General features: G+C 39.1%; 2 protein-coding genes across 4 annotated transcripts in view; one reads left to right on the forward strand and one right to left on the reverse strand.

Moving 5' to 3' along the window:
- The window catches only part of LOC135495412 (ATP-dependent RNA helicase DDX1-like), a 109,715-nt gene that overhangs the window by 7,543 nt on the left and 81,400 nt on the right, over nt 1-20,772 (reverse strand). The window lies entirely within an intron of this gene.
- LOC135495413 (C-C chemokine receptor type 1-like) overlaps nt 13,757-20,772 on the forward strand; it is a 69,440-nt gene continuing 62,424 nt past the window's right edge. Inside the window, exon 1 of the mRNA XM_064784021.1 lies at nt 13,757-13,844. The gene's annotated coding sequence lies outside the window, so the exon portion shown is untranslated. The remainder of the gene's footprint in view (nt 13,845-20,772) is intronic.

Genomic DNA, 20,772 nt, shown 5'->3' on the forward strand with positions numbered 1-20,772 from the left:
ACCACCACCCAAAAATACGGGTGATAACTGCATCAAAGTAAAGGACTGCCTTCCAAAGATAACGGGTAATAACTCCATCAAGATAAGACCAAGTCAGCTGTGCAATAGAGTCCTCGAGTTTTGTGGTCAGGGTGGTGTTCTTTGGCCAGTATTCCTGATCATTTGGGGAGCATGTCTGGAGCATGTAAGCTTGAGTCTTGTCCCCAACTCCACAATCACTTGGTGTCATCTATAATTGGGCTTAATAGGTTACAATGAATTATTAAAGCACTTGCAGATGATGATCTTGGGCAACCAGTAAACAGCTTGCCAGGAATCTGGTTAATATGGCACTTGCTGAAGTATATATCAACACAAATCGATTGGCAATCACCAACCAAATCACCCAGGATCTAGCAACTGGTTTTTAAATTGGTCTCCAGGTGTAATGTTCTCAAGAGTTCAATTTAGTAATTACCTGCCTAATTTCACCAAGACGTACACACACGCTATATTGGCCGGTGTTCATGTTCGATAGATATTTGTGCGTCCATCTGTTTCTTCCCACCCAGCTTGCTTGCAGGTGACTGAGAAATGTATTGATCATTAGACTCCTTATAACACCCTAAAGCTATGTTTCATGGAAAAGTGCTTTATGATAAGGCTCTGAACGTTTCATTCTCAACAGAAGGAAAAAATTCTAAGAACACAACTGTCTGAGAAACAAGACATCAGTAATCTCCTCAGTAAATAAGTTGACCATTAACAGCAAAAACAATACACGCTGATGATGATAACGTTTTTGCTCAAGATCAACTGTCTTCATGGCAATAGCATAAAGAGGAAAAGAACAATCCTAGGGGCTTTTTCTAAAGACATCTGTAAGTCATGTTGTACGAATCTCTTTATTCATGATATTTGGTACACTGACTTTTAAGGCGATGATGAAAAATGACAATATAACACAATCAGCATCATCAACAATAAATAAAGACTAATTTGTGGCGAAACTCTTGACCAAGTCCATCCTTTCAGCTATATCTTAGGAACAGAAGGTCATATGGACATGCGGTTTTCTACCACCAGGAAGCAGACACAAATTAGCACGAAAAAGTCTTCTGGAAAAACATGCAAGATCTACATTCTGTCCGCAGTGAAAGGTTAATAATGCCAAAAAAGATATGCTGATCGGAGCAGAGTCAGAAAAAAACACAAAGCCATTATTCAGTACTCCACAAAACTCAGGATGATAATGGAGCTACCAACCTGTCTTATCGTCATCACCACAAACGCACTCCCCATACTTTCACTACAAAAAGTGTTAATTTTCAATTTGCAACAAACCCAATATTATGATAGAGATTTGATTAAACTCACAAAGAAATGCCTTAATATCAGCCAAGGAAATCTCCATGTTGAGCCGGCAGTTTGTTATTAGGAGCATTCATTAAGTGAGACTTTAAATAATCTGAGTTCTTGCTTTGGATGTCTCTCCGCAGAAAATATTCATAAGGTGGCTTTGAAGCTGATCAACATGAAGCAACTGCAACCCGAGGTTATAAGTCTGGTGTTTGCACTGCATGTCACAGGCTTTAAGCCCACTGTGCTTTCTGTGTGAAATCATCAAAACTTGGAGTGTCGATAGTGCATGTCCTTGTTGACTGGTCCTCCAATAATAAATCAACGAACAGACTTGGCCGTGGCTGTTCCCAAGAGGCTTTTGATTACATCAGATATTCATGGCCTTGTTCGTTCACACAACTCACCCATGCTGGGTCACAACCAATGGTCACTATAAGCTGGGTGATCCTGTCTGATATGCGTTCATACTGACTGGAACTGTTTCCCAAAATTAATTTTTGTTCCGTAGAGCACGGCGGTATTCTGGTTACGGTTCCCAGCTCACAATCCAAGTATCATGGATTTCGAATCTCAGCCTGGTCGCCACTTTGACCATCACAGATCGGTCCCAAGTGAACGCTGTATCTGTGCTAGCCCCACATCAATCATGTAACCCAAGCTCATTTTCACATTAATATTCTCTCACCAGTCAAATAACTATAAGGCATCGAAATCAGAAATTCATGGCCTGCTCTTTTGACATGGCGGATGCTGCTACTTGCTCAGCCTATTTATTGGTATGGCATGTACCCCTGGGTAGCTCTGCCATTAGTAATTCAGCCAGTCACTTGTAAAGGAAACAAAAAAAGGTAAAAGTTTGGCAAAGTTGGCTTAACAATTCATATATTGGGATGATCAGATGTCTCAAGACAATTATACAATGTGTTATACAGAGTGTTTTATTCTAAAGCGAAAAACTTGGGCTTCATCTGGGACAATAGTAGTGTTCTGCCTCGCCCCCTTCCAAAAAGAACCTACTGCCCCCTTCCGAAAGAAAAAGGTTAAATACGGCCCCGATGAGGCCCCTTTCCTAGCCTTTCCACCACATTTCTAACCAAATATCATGTATTTCATAGTTTTGCAGACTGGTGTTTCTTGGTTGGAGCCATCATCATCCAACCACGAAACACCAGTCTGCAGAACCAATCAAAGAACCCCACCGGCATCATCCATCTTGTAAATTGTGAAATATACGCCCAGCAGTCCCCACAGTCCCTGAAATGACATGAGAGTAATTAGCCTGGCATTTCAATACTTATACCATGGGAATGATTAGTCCGGTTTACCATCCGAGAGATTTTTAAAAAATGATGAGGTTTTTTTCATTTTTCATTATTTACAGCCTGAATTACTGGTCAAAACACGTGATTCGGCAAGTTCCAGTAAATGGGTCAGTCATCAAAATGAGGCAATGAAAAATTTCATTATTATGGTGAAGACCCTACCCTATCAAATTTTAATTGTGTTTTTCAATCATTTTAGGTAGAGATGAACCACTGGAAAGATAGTTTGAATAAAAGATATAATGGCAACAATAAAATAAATAGCTTCTTTTTTTCTTCTAAAATAATGAAAAAAAATTGAAGTACACTCTGAACACATGCTGGAGGCGGACGGTAAACTGGATTAATCATTTCATGGCCTTAGCTCCTGACAACAAAATCTGCCAATTTATCTCTAGTTAGCTTTAAAGCAGTAAACATATATGAGATTGTCACTCACAACCACAGTTAATCAATCAACCAAAATACTGTTCTTGACAAGTGTATTAATCCATACAATTTATCATCATTCCCAATTAGCGTACCCATGAGAAGCAAAATCAGGCAAGTTATGAAATAAAAGAATTCTAAAGGCAAATACACTTTAACACTTTAACCCTCGTACCACACCTGGTCCTATCTTTTTCACAAGGGTACGGTATGTTGGTCTATCACCAATCGTCCAAGTAACTCCACTTTCGTACTGTACCCACTGACCAACTAACTCAAGTAGGGTTGTTATACGCAGTTGCCAAATATGGATCATTCCCATATCAATGGACTAATTGGCTATTTTAATCCAGTTTAGCCTCAAGGATCAGTAGAGGGGCACACTAATTAGTGACTATTAAGCCAATCACCTAGGCATCCGGTGGTAGTGGATATTCCATATTCCATCGCATGATTTCATCTCAAAGCTAATCATCACCTAGAGATCGACGCAGCTTATCAACTTCATGGAATTTTATTGGGCAGTTACTGGGCTGTGTAAAATTTGAATGCGACAAAGTGATGAGATCAGGAACATCCACTATTAAGACCTGAATAAAGCATGCTCAGCAGTTAAAGGGGACATTTAGATATGGTTTTATCATCATACTATATTTAGAGATATCCAGGCTTCCACTCTGTGTTTTAGTATGCATGTAGATCAAAATATAATCCGAGTGCACTTCCCACATTATAGCAAGAGTAAGCCGCCAAATTGTAACCTCAGGTGCAGTAGACTCAGACATACTCCATGAAAACTGATCAAAATGGTGGCCATACTGGCATCGCAGAGTTAGCAGCTGCCAGGGGGCGTTTTGGGTTTTGGTTTTCACTGATACAGAGGTTGCCATAACAACCTGTCCAGAAACAAGGTATTTGACATCACTCTCAATAATTGTGGTGAAATTTTGAGTATCTGAAGACACATAGGCATTTTCCAAAAGTGGTCATAACCACAATTTGGCCAATACAAAGCATTTAGATGCTGATTTTGAAGAACTGTAAATTGTTTTACAATAATAATGAATAAAATCTATGACCATCTGATACACCATCACCACTTAGATGATAACCATTAAGAGCAAATTAACTCTAGCCTATGCAAAACTGTTACACCAAGTTTCCACGCAGACTGTTTGACTCCAGACTTGAAACTTGGGGATGTCTGCGTGAAAGTCATGCAAAGGACAAGCTCAGACAGTTAATTAGCACAAAATTTGGAGTTTAAACCTAAATGATTGTGAATCAAATCAATATTTGCATGGGTGGCCTTTTTTGGTGTCACCCAGTACTAGCAACACAAGCTGATGAGAATGATTGGGACCAAACCTACATCATCCATGTTACATCGCTGGACCACAGTAAATATTTGTCAGGTCTGTTTGTTATGTGTAATATCACTGCATCATGACATGACTATTGATCATTAAGGTTAAAATGTGGTAAGATTTTTCATATGGTCGGAGCGGGCAAATATTGGTTCAGCGTATTTACTGTGTCGCTTATTTACATTAACATTGGCTGATAAAGAGACAGACTTATAATCTCCTAGAAATTCATAGGATGCAACGGATATTTATGCTAAATTCAACACCTTAAGGACATACGCAAAATTAACTTGGACTCCTATGTGAAGTTTCATCAAAATAGGCCTTCCCGGAGGAATTAAACAAAAACTGCTACTCAACATCATCCACGATAGCTGCGCTTACACCACGAAATATTGGTGGACCAATTGCACTTACACCACCACATTGCCGCGACAAATTGGTTCGGCAATCCATTGCCGATACAAATTGCCGAGCGAATTTGTCCCACCAAGCTTGATGGTCCAAATTCGCCCGGCTTGTTAAAAGCTCGGCTTTGTCGTGGTGTAAGCGCAAATGGATCGGCAATTAGCTAGTTAGATGGTTCGGCTCCAGGCGGCGCTTTCGAAATGGCGCTTTCTGCCAAGGCTTTCCGCGTTCTGCTTATTGTTTGCGCGCCATCTGTAGTCGGATTTTATAACTAGCTGCAGCGCTGGTGTAAGCGCTTGGTGGATTTTCGATGGTGCGGCATTGGTTCCCGAACCAAGATTGGTGGTCCATTTTCAGGTGGTGTAAGTGCGGCTGATGTCAAGTCGTGAATAGAATGGGTATTACCAAAATCTGACATAGATAGCTTGACAGCACAGCTGCCAGATTAAAAAATTCATCCATGCAGCCTTAAACTGTGTAATATATATAGGCAAGCATGCTGATATATTCTGGAACTAAGGGCTGAAAGGTTCAGGAACCATGTAAACCCACAATAGGAATAAAGCCACACCCTGAATACCTTTTGTGATTCCTTTTGGAAAGTCAATGGAATCTGTTTCCAATTTCCAATCAGTACGGGCTTTCTCCAAGTCCATCCTGATATTCAAAAGGCAATTGAGTATACCATAACCATTACAATTCTAAGACACTCGGATAAATGAACCAATAAGATATTATTGGCCTCCGTAATGGGTGGACCAGTGAATTACAAAGGGACATATTTATCATATTCGATATTTGCCATTTCCCCAATGGCTTAGCCAGATAGTTAGGCCACAAACAATTCTTCCAATCAGTCTTCGTTGCATGGATGTCAATAGAACTGCATGTAGACTAGGCCAATCGGGGAATATAGTACCCAATTACCCATTTTGTACTGACCACAATTGTTGACTTCAGTTGAAGGAAGCTAAGGTAAAAACTACATCTAGCCCAAGTGGGTATTTGGGGATCAAAATGACCAGCTAGCGTGGCTAAGTGCCAATTTTTGGTTTTAAAGTAAGTCTTTCCAGAGGGGCAGTATGGCCATGAGCAGCCAACTCCACTGAGAGAAATGTCACAACAAGATAACAAAAAAACTGAGTAAACACTTGAACAATCCCCCTAACCATGCAAACAGGATAATTGCAAAACAAGTCTCCATTGCTTAACTTTTCTCAGCATCACCTGTGATTACTCCATCAACTAGTAGCTTGTTATCGACAACGACCAACTGGTTCCATCATCTACTTTTACATTAAGAAAAGATTGGCAAAGACTGAGCGTCAAGGGAATAAGAAACATGGTCAAGCAAAAAATATAACCATTGTGTTTCCGCATGACCTTTCGATTTTGCCGTCAAGGAAAGTAGAGAATAGATGAGTGTGAGTAGTTACAGCGACCCACGATTTGAAAATATGCCAACCTATATCATGAGAGTCGATCTGAATGATATTCGTCTATTTCTCTTTGTCATATTACATATTATGTCAATGACTTTGTTCCATGTGAGAGGCAGATGTCAGTCTCACTACCAAAGAAATGATAACACCAATGAGTAGCAATCTTTTGGCAACTTCTTCATTTCAAGATGTCAGTGACTTTATTGCATGTGAGAGGCAGATAACAGTCTCACTACCAATGAACTGAAAACCATTAATGAGTTTATGATCTCAAAGTCATTTGAAAAGGAAACCTAAAGAAAAACACTTGTAAAAATAGGGAGTTTTGAACGGCCCGGTTAAAACCTAAGGCGGCAATAAGATCCAATTGATAAATGTTAGAAGCTTCGAGTTTCCCTCAGGTAATTGATAATGTAGCCAATGAGCTGCATAAGAAGTAATCACCGATTTAGTTATTTTTACCATGTTCAGCTAGTCTAAATAAAGACTTGAGCCACGACTGGATTTCTTTAATCTTGATCACCCTTCTTCCACAGCCAGCCCTCGGCCAACAATCATGTTTGGCAAAGTGTTCTCTAGATTACTTCAAACTTCTAAGGTGTCAAAGCGTTTGAAGCAAAACGAGTTGATAACTTTCTCGAGTAGGCAAAGCTTCATTACAACTTGGAGATGATATCGTAGTTGTGTGTTATCACCGTGTATTCTTGAAAGATGAGGAAGAGTGAAACGAACAGGTTAAACGTCATATGGTGCAAAACAGCACCCAGGATGTCTCTGGCTCCATGGCCATATTTCTGTTGTTCATGTTCGACTCACACAAATATGAGCCCCGGATTTTCAACTTCACTAACGCGACCACCCCGGTAACGCTTCATTCAACATTGGTACCATGAGTGGTCGTGTTATTGGGGTTCCACTGTCATGCGTGTGCATATGAAATCACAACAAACATTTGAAGTAATGTTTTTTTTAAAGAAATGAATGACCAGATGTTTTATTCGATTAGACAACATCTTTCTATAAAGAAATCATACAATGATTGCTGCTAGTCCACTGCACATTAAAGAAGAGGGGTGTCTTCCAATTATACTAGGCAGGCACTAAACATTGCAGACAGATTTACAGTTAAACGGTGGTCCTTCGATGCATCAGAAATTTAACACAAACATGTTATATGTTTGTGCACATATTCGGAAGTACATCCAAGGCAACTTCTTCACAGGAAAAGTTAGCTGTAATTAGTGTTATCATTAGTGTTTGCCCATCGTTATCCTGAGACACTCAACTAACATTGACTAATGTTCTCAATTGCTTCAGCAGCATGAGTGTTTGAACTCTTATCAAGGTTATGGGACTAGTGGGACTAGTTTTGGTCCAAGTAGGTCTAATAATTAGGCCGTCAGCCAATTAGCAAGTGGTTATTAACTGGTCAGCGTGAATACAACTTGATGTTTGCGAAAATCTCTTTGAGATCCATTCGGTATGCAGTTTTCATAGATAAATTTTCTGTTTTTTAAAGCAACTCTTGACTTACAAAAAAACAACCTACTGCTAATGTCTCCACAATCCAGAAATCCCCAAATTTTGCTCTTCTGCACTCTTCCTCAATCAGTTGTTAAATACTGAATGCCCAAAAAGGCTCAGCATTGCAAATAAATACATGATTTTCTCGATACACATTTCAGAACACCAGTCATGATCGCTATTTCCACAACTCCCAAGTGCCTATGTTGCAAGCCAGATCGATCAGCTCCAATAAATCCATTTATCCGTTAGTTATGCCCTGTACCACTGCTCAGATTGTGCAAGTCCAATTTCACTGAAGAGGACTGCCTACTTGGCAAAACCATGGATGAAAAAAGTACAAACGAGAAATTTATGGTAATCAAACAGCAATTTACGACAGAGTGATGCACTTTTTCGTGCCAGCCTTCGCGGCGGGTAATCTTTCACGGAAATGAAATCTGAGGTTGTGTTGGCGTGGGGCTAAAACCCGAGATCTCATAATCTGCTATAAAGAAGATTTGAAGACGCCCCTGGATCTTTATAGTGGAGGTAATTCACTGTTGCGGCTTCCTGGACACGTGGATCTGGATACAAGCAAAACATGTGTCTCCTAAAGTATGGCAGAACAAGGGTATATGTGTCATTAAGCCATTATAGCCCGGCCAGCATTTAAGGATGCTAAAGTCAACCCTCACATTTATCTTTCTTGTTTGCCCAGTTGAAATTGAAAATCATTGGATGTACAATGCTATTAGAATGGTATCGGCCGTTTTAAGATTGTTTCTTGAGTTAGAGTGATACATGCCCCCTTTTAATTTATACAAGAAATCAATGTATAATGCATACAGACAGTTTTGAACTACTGATTCATTTGGGGATTTGGCTGGTTGAAAAGGTCACATCACCAACTTTTAGGGTATTTCTTGATTAGCATTTAGTTGTTGGAGAATGGGAACCATAAAACAGCATGATGGACCTCTTTGCTGTATTAAGTTGATAATTGTAAACAACTTTCCATCTCAGTTTCACGAAGAGTTTGTTCACATTTTAAACATAGGGGAACAAGCATGGAGGGGCTTGGAGATGCCTCTTTCTCATTAAAAGCTGCAGCAATAAGAGTCAAATCAAATCAGCTGCACAAGTTGATAGTGTCCTAATAAGTTCCCTGGTAATGTCTGAACTAATATAACATTTTCTGACAAATTGAACCTATCTAAGCATGAACGGCAACAATTGGATTTCATCAGTGCGGCCAGGGATAACTAAGTTAGGGACAAACAGTCTTGGCCTGAAGCCACAGAGCAGGGGACCTGCCTCTTCCTCAACTGGTTCACTCGAGATGATATTAATCTATTGGATAACTATAAATATTCTGTAATATAGAAGGACTTTAAGTGATGTCAAAGTCTGGGGAGAGGGGGTCCAATTTCGAGCCAAAAAGTGATTATTCAGTTTCTACTGGCAACGTTAAGCAGATAAGAGGGCAATGAGACGGAAGGCCACAATGTGATAGTACTGACAGGGAATAACGAACTAGCTAACCAGGAGTTAGGCCCCTGAGAGGAGTTAATTTAATCTCCAAGACATTGTGGTCCAGTTTTATTTTTCAATTTTCTAATAAAAGTATTAAAGAGTCATCAGCATTTTGGTTTAGATTGATTGACCCAAGGAGTGGTTGCTCAGCAGACAGGAACTTTAGTCGCTTCCTATAAACACGCTTCCCAATCGGGAGGTTGCAGCCACAAGTGTACAAGAGTGTTCGATTTCACGCCACGTCAAGACCAGTGGCAACACTTTGTCGCAGCGCATCAGACAAATGACCCCACTGGCTGTATCTGACACAGACGAAGCCGATAAGTATGTACTCTAAAACTGTCTGAAATGCACCAATGTTTGGTCAATTCTAGACAGTCTCCTCATCTCTAATGCTATTCAATATCATCAGCAATCTTAATATCATATAAGGCCCTCTAGTGGGGATATCATATCAGCCAGATAGGAGAAACTATTCTATTTCAGCAGGATTTGGAAACATTGTGGGGAAAGAGCTTCGGCATGGTTAGGATAATAGAATGACAAGTTAGGGTGGCCTTTGGTAGGCAGAATAAAGATATGATCAGTGGGAGAGTGAATGATTATTTTTCACATTACAATGAACAGACTGGTATCAAAGTGTGACAACCTCCATTGTAGTTGATATCCGACTATAAACCCAAAACTTTACATGTAACATGCTTTGGTGAAGACTCCAGTTACTTAAGTCACCTTCTTTTAGATCTATCCTTTCTTTAGACGGGAAAGTTATACAAAAACGAGAGATGTCATCTAAAGGTTGAACGACACCAAGACATGACATGTTAAAGGCGTCTGATGTTGTAAGATATTGGGTATTCACAGACGTTTTATACAAAAATATCAAGGCCAGGTAATTGAGAAACAAGCCTGTGAAGCCAGATGTTATCCGAGACCACTAATGGAGGTTCCATACTAATATCAGAAAGAAAGTATCTAATAACACCATTTTTTGTAAATCAAGTTAAAGTTTGTTTAGACAAGCTTTTGAATTTAACCTGTTTTTTCGAGATCACTCAGTAGTGTCGCAAGCTGGTTTTAACAAAATTTAAGTTATTCTGCAATAAATGGTGTCTGATATTTTTCATCCTGAATAACATGGCAACTTCCCAGGCGGCATGGCAACTGATGTGCCTTTTCTATGTAATCCGGTGAAATATGACTCCACATCAACTTCTTTTTCTCCCACATATACACAGTATTTGTGACAAAATAAAAAACAGATAAGCGCGTGTTTTGCAGACATTTTTTCAATCAACCATTAGGCCTTTGGCAGTTTCTTAATATTTTGGACACATTAGGAGTATGCACTTTCACACTGGTGACAGACACAAAGCAAGACAGTTTTTTTTGTTTGTGCTTGGCTCACGATAATATGTAGTTTTCTGGTGAATTTCTGAATGGAGTGGGTCAAATACCAAAAAGCGAAAACATCTTTTCTTTTCGTCACTTTAACACTTTTTAACCCTCTGTAACCAACTAATCAACCACAATATAACATATTCCTGTAAAAAAGTGAATCTTCTATGATTTTGGTCCGAGCGATTGAAATTGCTCATTTCAAGGGAGCTTAAAAATATTGAAATCTTAATTATCCGATGACAAAATTTCATAAGTGAGGTCACTTTGTCCCTTCTTGCCAAATAATCACCACTCGGGGAAGAGTTGAAGAAGAAGCAGGTGAAAAATTTAACGATGTGTCAAGGAAATGAGAGGCAATAAGCAGGGTCTTTGTACATGTCTTGTATTTTTTGTCAACACTATTTCCTTTCAAGAAATACTCATACTTCATAAAGAAGAAAAGGCAGATCCACTTTGACCAGACTGAGACAGATACATTTTTGTCTTGAGGTAAATGTGCTCCCTTATTCTAAAAGTATCATTAGCCAACTCGAATGAAAGAGCCGGAACCCTTTCCACAACCACTTACACAGCCATTTCACTGACTCTCTCACTAAGCCGAACAAAACATTGTTCAGTAAGTGTGGAAAGGTGATAGCTATACTTATCACAAAGATTTGCCAAGCGGAAAAGAAAAAGAAATAAGAGATGCATATATTAAACTGTAAGATTTTTGTGAACCTGTCATTTCTATAGATCAAGATTTGTGAATAAAAATGGTGTAACAATAGCATATCAGAGTTTCTGGAATCAATACGCATGAAAGTCAGACGTAAAAATATTAAAAAAATAACTTATTATTCACTGCGTACATTGAGCATTTAAGTTCGCTTGTAGCATACCTCCGAACAGAAAGAAAGGCGATGTATGTGTGATGTTGCCGATAGTGACCACCTGATATCTTCATTGAGATCGCTTGCCACTGAAACCTAAAAAAAACTCATAAGACCAAGGCACCTCCTTCCGGCATCCAATGACTTAGTCACGGATATCCTCTCAAACAGAGGCTTGTTAAGCCTGACAATCTGTCATTACTAAACTTTAATAATTAAGACAGAAATTTCAAAAGTCTTTAGGAAGTTCGAAATTTCAAATTTGCATTTGAGATTTTTCAATTCTGTAAAGACACTTTGAATATAAATTTTAACATTGCTCTTGTGTACATCAATATAGATATACTCATCCTCATGTTGACATATAAGGTTAATGTACAGTGGCAATGTTTCTTTCTATTCACTTGCGCTACAATTAGATACAATGTACACCAACACTGTAAGCCTAAACAATTCCTCTCAGGTAACCAATAATCGCAATCTAAGATATTTGAATGCCAAAAGCAAAGACACTCGAGATGACAAGAAGTACTTAAAGTCAGACAGAGACCTAAAAACTTCCTTTTCAAGCAGGCGTATACTTATAACTCACACTGAATCTGCCACAAGCATGACAAACTTTTAACATCAAAGTTCTTTAATCATCAACAATGTGGGCTTTGAAGGATGGAGGCGAACACTGAGAGCACTTTGAAGACAAGACAAAGATTTCCGATGTAAGATGGACGCTATCCGACAAGAAAATGTTCGTAAGCAATGATGTCAAGTCTTGAAAAAGACCACCATAGGTAATAGGTTAGGTACCGACATACCTAGTCAGACAACCATTAGGTGAAAGCCTTAATTGACTCGTGAGAAACCACAATGTCCTATTCCTAATATACAGGTGCAGCTGGTGGCGGAAAACCTGAGGCTGTATTGCCTATTGGAAACCTGTAATGTATCCCCCAGGTTTGGCTTTTAAAGACCAATCGTTACCTAAATGACAGAGACAGACATAGTTTTTGTTGAAAATAGTGCGAGCTTCTTCTTGGAGCTGGGTTACTTCCTCCAGCAGTTAGCTTCAAAAATTCAATTCTGCTATCTTGGATGAGCGTAGTAGTGGTAGCACTGGTGGCACTGGTGGCTCTGGTTATCTGAAAGAGAAACAAAGGCTAGACTCTCCACTGCTTAACACCTACGCATACATGCTACAGAACCCACAAACTTCCTTCAGCACACATACAGGTTCCTTTCATCCTTTTTTCTATCATTCGATATCTTGATCCCTTGATGAAATAAAAAGCTTCATTATTGATGGCCCCACATTGTGAACCACTGAACTTTGAGCAGTTTTATTTTTGCGATTCATGAAGATATCTGAAATGAAATAAAATTTTGTGATTTTTGTTTTGGCGGGCTAGAAAATTTATTTTAATATTTCTAATCAAAAAATATTTTGGTAAAACTGAATTGTTCCATATTCCATGAAAATAAAATACCCTTGAAAAGTTGCCTGTTAGTGTTACAGTATCAGTATGGTATTAGTTTTCCTATAGAGTCACTAAAAAAACATAAATATATTTGGTAATAACTATAGTTGGGTTAAAGACAATGTTTATTCACTAAGATGTTTTGATTAATGCACCTGCTGTCAACAAAATGGGGCTGTAAATTACCTGACAACAAGGCTGCCGTCTAGGGCATAGCATCACAAGATAGCAAATTCTCCCGATAAAATGGGGATGAAAAGCACTATGCCACAGCTACAGGTCTCAATCTGCAAGAAAAGCTGATAGCACTGCCAGACAACGTCATAGCTTTTCACATAAGATTTACAAGATGGCATGAAGCAAATAAATAATGCTGACGCAAACTCCTTATTCAGTGAAAATGTTAGCTCAGATCAACTGTAGCATAATTTAGCAATAACGAAGACACGCCATGACTACAGAAAGGATAATTCAACATGAAGATTCTGGAATGTGCTCGAAACAAAATTAAACAATGTCCTGAGAATTCCTAGGTTTGTGGTGCTCTGATTCTTTGACATCTTTGGTTAGGACCAGTATACATTGACATTCAGCCAATGTCCAGGAGTTGCAAACATGCCCTGTCCAAAACTCAGGAATCTTGTCAATTTCTGTATGAATTTTGTTAATAAATGTCGGCGAAATTCTGTGTGACAAATGTGGACAACTCAAGGATTATAGCTAAGAAAATTGGCAAGATTAACCTGCCAAGGTAAGTGATGCTTTTCCTCACGCCTCTCATTTGTCATATCAACGCACACAGCTTCAAGTCAGGCAATTTACAGGGCTCCAAAATTGTGTCACCAGTGTTTAACCCTTGTATATCCATGCTAGGGTTTTTTTTATCTAATTTGAATATAGGGGGAGGGCGAGGGTGTCAGATGGGAATTTGAAAACATCACATTTTTGTTCAACAGACCATTTTTGTAGGTTTGTAGGTTTGCTCCAGTTTGTAGATTGAGCCATTTTTTATACAGCACTTACTTACAGTGTGTGTCTTTCTGCACAATGCATCTTCACGGCTTCTTATCTCTGCCTCTTTCCCTAAAAGATTGATTTCAATATGACTTTTTTGGTACGACTTTGGCCACTTGACTGTGGAGGGCAGCAGAAGTCTCATGTGTCCCATTGTTACCAGGATAATTCGACCAGGATCGTGGATATCTATCTCATGCACAGGGATGTACAGTAACTTTAATACTCAGCTGGGAGGAAGTACTGTTGAATCTTTCGCCCAGCAGACTGCAAGATGCCCTAATCAAAGACCAAAACAAGGTTGTTGGAAAGGATCTATTGCTTTTTCTCGTCCCGTATCAAATTGGTCAGCTGATTCCAGGTTTAGAACTCGCACAGTAAGAAATGACAGGAAACTGGCCACTCCGATCCCTACAAATTGGACATTTTTTACCAATTCAACATGTGCCGCGCCAGCTGATGATGATGCTGTTAACTATCCTACAGCAATTGATACAATAACCCTGTTATTATATCGGTATCGTGGAGAGAAGCAAAAAATCTCTCTCTGTGTGGATTAGGCTGCAGAAAGTTCATTTCATGGTTCTTGTCAGAGCCCTCACTGATTTGCACATAAACCGCTTATTAATTTTACGTAGCTTTTGTTTACAAATATGGATGATAGTTTCCACCTTCAAGCTGAAGAGAAACCCTCATTAATTTCCTGAAAGTGGCTGACAAGAACAGTAGAATCAAATTTCATTGACCTTAGGTTACCTCAAACACTCAAAGAAACCTTGTGTCAATCAGGTTTGAACTTGGCAAAAAAGCTATCATATTAGTGGCACACACAGTAAGAAGTGAGAGAGATTGCTTGTAAGCTGAAGCATAAATAACCAATCTTCTAAGACTGCCATAGATACCAATACCACGGATTGGATAATAATATCTTGAACACAAGTAGTCACAAGAGGACGGCCTCATCAAATTGACGGAATCATCAAATTGGTGAAACGGAATGGACTGAACGGGAACAGACTGGGCCATCATATTTTCAGAGCATTTGGTGAGGTGATGTTTGTGTGCAGGGCCGGAGAAGTGAACATTAACCCCTGATTTCCTCAGGATGTTAGTGGTGGTGCAGCGCTTTAAGGTTATGGATTTTGATATGGTGGATTTTTTCATAGTCTTTGTTGTAACAGCCAAGTAATAATCTTGCCTCTTTTTTCTCTCCGTTGTATGTTTGTTGATGACAAGAGCTTTGATCTTAACCACAAGCAAAAGGTGGCCAAAGCAGGTACATCATGATGGCTATGGGAGAATATTGAGAAAAGCAGGTGACAGAGTCATAACAGAATATTGTATTCACAGACACTTTCACCCAAGGTCAAGTGAGCCAGTTCTTAAGAAGAACCACTTGCAATATGTCTGATCAAATAAAACCTTTGGTAACTAAGCCTCGCTGGATTGAGCAATCCCATAATTATATTTCTCTTTACCATGGCAGTAATGGATATGACGCCAATGACAGGTATAATCTGCCATGGCAACTTTCAAAAGAAGCCATCAGAAAATTTACCGCCACCGAAACTGCTTGCGTCTCATTAGAGACAAAAAAATATGTCATGACTAAGCCCTGTGCGTATCTGAGATACAGAAATGTTACAGAAGACATTATCAACAGACTCCGAGTATGCTGTACGTGTGGCAACCAAAAATAGTAGGAAACCCAACAGTAATGACACTCTAGCTTACTATAGAATGCCCATGTTGGAGCTGCTATTATGAAACAGATGTTTGAGGGTGAATCTACAACCACAGTACTACTTTCACCGATGGTCTATCGATGACCCTGTGCATGCCATGTCTTATGTTTTTCAATCGACCATTCACTAGAAATTGCAATGTCTGATGTCAGGTGTCATGTTGGAATAGATGTACAGCTTGATTCTAATGTCAGCCTTCCATGACCTCACCCCCCCCCCTCTCATACCATGTTCAAAAGGATGGGCCTGATCACATAACGGACGAAACCAACTTGACGCAATGCAGACCAAACGGACGTTGATTGAACAACAAACGAATCACAGGCATCACTAATTGGCTACAAAACATCCGACAGATGACTAAATTAGGAAATTTAACTTCCTGTCAACAGAATCTCTTCCTTTAATTCAAGGACAAAGCAACTGTAGAAAACACAGTAATTGGAGTGTGAACCAGTTCTTTTGTTAATCATGGCAAATAATCAATGAGCACATTTGAAAGATTCATTGTCTGCACGAATTAAACATGTTTTCATTAAGCTGAATTGAAGAACGCTGAAAGCTGAAAACAAGAACGTTCAATGAAATTTTTACAAAAAAAGACACCTTGAGAAAAATTCCAAGTATCACTTTTTAAACAAATGCAGATCACCTCTTCCCTTTACAAACCTGTTGAATGATTCAATTTTATGTTCCTTGGGCTAAAAGGGTCACCACTTACAAGATGACGTTACACTTCATCAGACATCACGTGTGAAACTACCATGTTTCTTCAGAAAATATCCATTTAATCAAAAATTAAGAAGCTGGGAAAACATGATAAGAGGATGATCGTGTCTGTGGTATTTGTTTTCATAGTTGCAAAAAATTGTGTACAACAGATGTGCTGGCAGCCAGATTTGTTGCCAAGATAGCATCCTTCGAGAGAATGAACTATTTTAGCAAAAGGACATATAACGTTTGAGATTTCACATGTGGCACAGATATTTCCTTCCAAAGAAGAACTTTCTGTGAACAAGCTGCATTGACAACGTTTGACATTTCACAGGGTGCCCGGAAGGTGTCTTCGAAAGGAAGAACCATTTAGCACAAGCGGCACTCATAACGTGTGAGATTTCACAGGTTGCTCGGACATTTTCCTTCAAAAGAAGGACCTTTCTTAGCAGAAGCCGCATTCAGAACATTTGAGATTTATCATACGTTGTGAGGACAGTTTACTTCAAAAGAAAGAACTCTTTGAGCACAAGCCGCAATCTCAACATTAGAGACTTCACATGTTGCTCAGGAAGTGTTTTTCATAAGAAAGGAACTCTTGGGGTACTACAAGCCACAATTCCTTTGAACCACTCCTACCTTGAAGGTTTTAGGACAAACGACGCCAACCATTTATTCAACACAATACTTCTTATACTCACTTTGTAAAGAAACGGGCAACCATGCGCTCAATAAAGCGAAAATTGCCTCCATGATGTTGTTAATTTTTATTCTGTTGCATCTGGCTCATGGGATATAGCATCAGTGGTATCTATCATCGCTTTAATCCAGCTCATGATAAGATGGTTACAAGTTGGAGAAGTGCATGTTTGCAGTCTGGTATCAGCATTTGTGTAGTGGATTGTTAGGGTTCTTAAAAGCCAACGCTTTCCGTGTACATTGAATTTTGGCTCAGGAAAATAGAAATAAATAATGCCCTAGAGCATGTATTATGAATGCAAATTTGCTATAACTTGGCATTTTATACTAGTATTTGCATATCAGTCTACACAATGGCTGTGTCAAAATTTATATTCTGTACATATAAATACAATTAAAAATTCTTAAATACAAGTTCAATTTTCATATTCAAACGAACAGAGTACACCTTTAAGATATTCTTCAGTAGAATGAGTACTATTTCAGTAATGGAGCCTGAACATCTGAAGTGCTGGTTACCTGCCCTTGTCCTGCAAAGAGTGGACAATATTACAGTAGTCTGAAACACAATGCTAAGCCAGTACAGATACATATTAGATGTCTCATTTTTCCTAATAGGTTTCCAATATTTGCCCCATCTCCCATTGAGCTATTGTGCTGGTGTATTTATGAGCTCCCCCAGTGACTTTATGGTCTCTAATGGTCGCAGTATCATCATTATTTCTGCCAATATCTGAGATAGCTTGATGGCGGAATGTCACCAGTCCAGGTAGGTATTGATACGTATGTGTTGCAAGATGGGCTCATGTTTGTAAGTGTAAAGGAACAAGTGATATCTCTTTCAGGCAAAAGCGCTAAACAAACAAGCAGGTATATTCTGTCATTCCTTTCATCTACTTATAAAGCAGGAGCCCGGGGGAAAGTTAACCTATCTTCTTTTTCTTCATGACGATATATGTGCATTCGAGTTGATAATTTTTAATATATGGATGCCTGGCATGCGACAGGGTTCGGCTGTGAAAGTCATGAGAACAATGAGAATACAGGACGTACTTCGACAGATACTATGCACACGAAACGGTTAAATCAAAATCCGTCTTAGCTACCAGGAGGTAAGAACTTAGTCCTTGAAAAGTGTGCTTGGAACAGGATATAAATAATATTGTCTCGAAAATGACCTTCTCTCTAGATTTCCTTGCTAGTGATATGTATGAAAAGAATGGTACTTGGATGGAGGGCTCAGGGAACTCACAACGTGAACATGGTATTTTACGGCAGATTAAAATTAATTAAATCAAGGGGAATACACAACCAGATCACAGTACTTTAAAGGAAGATATGATCAATGTGATCAATGTGATCAAAGGGGATACCCAACCTGATGATGGTATTTTGATGGAGAATTAAAATCAATGCGATCAAGAAGAAAACACCAGCAGATCATCACTAATACTAGTACTTCCTCATCACCTCTCAGGTCACCATTTAAGTCTTTAACATTTTATTATCGGCATTCTGTCAAACATACGGGGTATTGGAATATCAGAAGCGGATACATCCTCCAAAAAAAATCCATATAGTTCATTTAAACAAGGGAGCTTATAAATTCTATACCACGTAAAAGAGAAAAACAATCAAAGTTAAAATACCTGTAAGTCTTCTCAACTTGTTCACAAAGTTTTGAGAACATGTTTAATATAATAGTTTTGTTGTCACTTCAGAAAGAAATGCTGTCAAAAGCAGCATGATTTTTTATTTCGTGAATATATGAAGAAAGAAATGTTCTGCACAACCATAGCAGAACAGCTTCAGCCAAACATTGAATTTCCTTGCATATGCATACAGGCTTGTATTTAGCAATGTCTGTTCTTGCAATTATGACCAGTATGAGGAAAAAGTCTGTTGTAAGGCTTTTAAGGGGGAGGGGGTAGCTGTCTCCATGTCCTGTTTTGAAAGTGCCCCACCAGGCAAGTTTGGTAGATGGTGAAGACATTTTGTTCCTTTTTGAAATTCTCAAATCCCACTAAAATATGGATGTCTACCCTGAAAATCTCTGCCATTTTTTGGTAAACGCCAACGTCCTGAAAAGGCCCCCCTTTAAACAACTACCAGTACCGTTAGTATAAACCTATCAGACATGTAGTCACGATTGTATGTCCAATGAGACAAAGCCGCTTTATTGCAACGATCTCCCAAGATCACCAAGGCATGTTAGACTCTATCTTAGTTTCCCCAGCGTGAACACCAGTTAATCATGCCTTCCATTAGGATATGTCAAGGTGCAAGTCATTTTTCACCATTTTTTTCAGATCAGTACATTTGACCATCGCAAGCAACCAAGGTGAAGCAGAGATAAAAGCAAAGAGTTCTGGGCACAGTATAGAGATGGCAGGAATTCATTGTGATGTTAACCATGTTAACTAGGGAATTGCAACTCATGTAATGACGATATATACAGAGATGGCAGGAATTGTTATTGCTGTAACAATGTTTACTAAGTGACCCCACAATTCTTGGAAATTTACTCATGTATTTAAGTATTAAAACTGCACGAGTGTTTTGAAGGAATATATATCACAACCTGTGATCACGTAAATTTCAGGGGCGAGACAACCACCGGTGTGACATTTTCACTAAAAAATAGACAAGTGTTGTTTTCTGTTGATCACCTGGCATTATTTACGAGTCAAATCTCGATCAATTTCATTCCAAAATCAAGGATCAAAGAACGCCTTATAACTGTCTGTCGACCACATATTCATTACCTCAAAGTTTTTTCTGCCCACGTTATGCCCTCAGGAATAGCTATATCCTGCCAATAGCAAGTAAAATTCTATTTCCGTCAGTCTTTGCAACAGGAGATGTAAAGGAGTGGAAAGGAATAGCATGGCCCTGCGGGATAAGAATATTATTCAATAAAGAAATTGCTGACATATTCCATATAACAAATAAAGGAAGACGAAAAAGGCCCTAAAAATGTACATTCATCTCCTCAGGTGGGTCTGTGTTTATCACATGAGATTTCCTAAAATTACAGCTTCAACTTGCCAAGTCCAGACTTGCTGACGTTCCTGAGTAACAGCTGCATAAGCCAAGTCCAGACAGACTAATATTCCTGAGTAACAGCTACAAAAGCCAAGGCCAGACATTCAAGATGGCCGAGTGGCGATCATGTTGGCAACCTAATTAGCAAAGCATACTTTGGCACTGATTTTAAAGGCTTCTCTAATCCTCCGGTAGCTGGAGCCGGGAGAGTGACAGGACAGTTGGAAAGCTGACAAGAACACTAATCATTGTTAGTGAAAAATCAGGTCTTGACCCACAGTTCTTGGCCTTTGTGCAGGGCTGTTGCCAGCTTTGAGGAACAAGCTACAGTAGTTGGATATCCACTACGGTACTATCGAGTTGCATCACTGCCAAAATCAAACTAGTTGCAGTAATAGATGGAATTGAAATCCTCTGCAAGTGACTTAAGATGCGAGATGATAAACTATGCTGCCATTTCGA

This window comes from Lineus longissimus, chromosome 11 (assembly GCF_910592395.1).
Source record: "Lineus longissimus chromosome 11, tnLinLong1.2, whole genome shotgun sequence".
Classification (NCBI taxonomy): domain Eukaryota; kingdom Metazoa; phylum Nemertea; class Pilidiophora; order Heteronemertea; family Lineidae; genus Lineus; species Lineus longissimus.